This window comes from Dipteris shenzhenensis, chromosome 19, assembly GCF_047967505.1.
Source record: "Dipteris shenzhenensis isolate YYH24624 ecotype China chromosome 19, Dip_SZ_1.0, whole genome shotgun sequence".
NCBI classification, from domain to species: domain Eukaryota; kingdom Viridiplantae; phylum Streptophyta; class Polypodiopsida; order Gleicheniales; family Dipteridaceae; genus Dipteris; species Dipteris shenzhenensis.
Genome location: NC_141614.1, coordinates 22,225,459 through 22,227,384, shown reverse-complemented (window position 1 = coordinate 22,227,384; position 1,926 = coordinate 22,225,459).

Genomic DNA, 1,926 nt, shown 5'->3' with positions numbered 1-1,926 from the left:
AAGAGGTCCTCCTTTGTTTGCTTAACCTCTTTCTTACTATAGTCTTTAGTAAAATGGTTGCACATGTTGCAACAATAGAAGCATTTTTTTCTTATTCTCTCTTTCGTTTTTGTTTTCCCCATCAAAAGAAACCCCATCATCATTTGAATGCTTGTCATCATTTTCTTTTGATGGCTTCCTTTTGACACTCTTATGTTTGGCCCATGAGAGCTTTTCATTAAATGCTAGTAGCTAGGTTTATCCTAAAGGAGTTGGCTTGAAGACTGCTACTGGATTGCGCACTGATGATAGATTGACATGTTTGTATGTACAAAAGCAAAAGTATGGCTAGATCATTAAAGGTATTCACCAAACTTGAGTATTAAAGGTGACTATATGGATTTAGCCTCTAAAATAAACAATTGCCTCCTAGATTCCTTGAGATTGATTGATGAATCTATGCTTTGAATTCAATGGCTACATCTAAGTCTTTGTAGAAAATGATGCACTTGTCTTATGATCAACAAGCTAAAATCAGTTGACTATCAATTACAGTGGATAGTGATCATGTAAGAGTTCAATGATAAACTAAGGACCAGACCCCCATGATTATAGTCTATCCTTGATTGTTTGGTATCTAGCAATGATGATGTCCTGGAAAGTCAAGATGAAGCATGTGACGTGATAGGGGATAGTGGCAATAGCAAAGAAAATCCCACTAATGGATGAAGAACTATACTAGATCGACATCATATAGGAATGATATTGTGTCCTAGGCACCTATCTCTAGATCAAAACTATCCCAAATGAATTCGACTAGAACCCATGATGAGAATGAGTCCTATAAGTATAGTGCCATTGGTGGAACCAAAAAGGTCCAAAGTTAGACTTTAGAAGACGTGTCACCTCTAATGAGATTTTCCTCATCTTTGGAGAGTTGCATAATCAAAATTTTTGTGCATTTTGTGGGCCAAATAATAGCCAGGAAAATCCTATTGGCTAGTATTCATGACCAACTATCATAAAGAATAGCCACACTCTATGTCAAGACTTGTGACACCTGCCAATAAGAACATTGTATTCAAAAATTTTGGACTTGTCTAAAATCCAATTTCAAAATTTGGACCAGAGAGAAGCCCGAAAATGATGAATACTATGCTAATGTGATTTTTAAAGCTAACTATTAAAACCAAAATTTAGTGAAATAACCATATTATTGATTAGATACTAAAATACTTCCTATGGAAAATAATGTGCTAATGCAAATTTTAAGATAACTTTAAAAACCAAATTTTAGTGAAATAACCATAAAATACTTCCTATGATTATTGAAACACTATACTCCTCAAGATTAACAAAATATATCTTATTATTAATCTATCTTTAAAAAAGTACAAGTAAAATTATTAAAAGAGTTACAATACAAGGATGGATCACAAATTTCATTACAAAGTCTCCAAGTAAGAATATAATAGGGATTTTTTTCATTGCATCAAAAGAAGTGTTGTCATTGTCTCTCCCATTTCTAGGTTCGGAGGGTGTTGGTCACCTATAGTCGTGTCGTTGCCCATTGTAGCATAGGTTCTTCATAAGTGTAGCATAGGTCCTCGGGTCGTATTCTGGTCAGAGGTGTAGGCTAAAGTGTGGAAAGTAGGTCTCATGCGTGCATGGGCAAGAAAGAGGGCTTGATCACAACGATGAATGGAGGCTTTCACCTCCATGAGAGTTCAAGGGTTTAGAAGGAGGTTGCAGGGTTCAGAAGGGGACATGGTTGAGAGAGCTATTTAGGAGTTCTAGGGTTCATAGAGGGTTGCAGGGTTGAGGAGTCTAGGGTTCAGAGCTAGTCTCCTTTGCGACTTTGAGGGGTAAGGTTGAGGAGGAGGGACAAGGGAGTAGAAGGAGGGAGGAGGGAGGAGGAGGAGGAGGGAGGAGGGAGGAGGGAGGAGG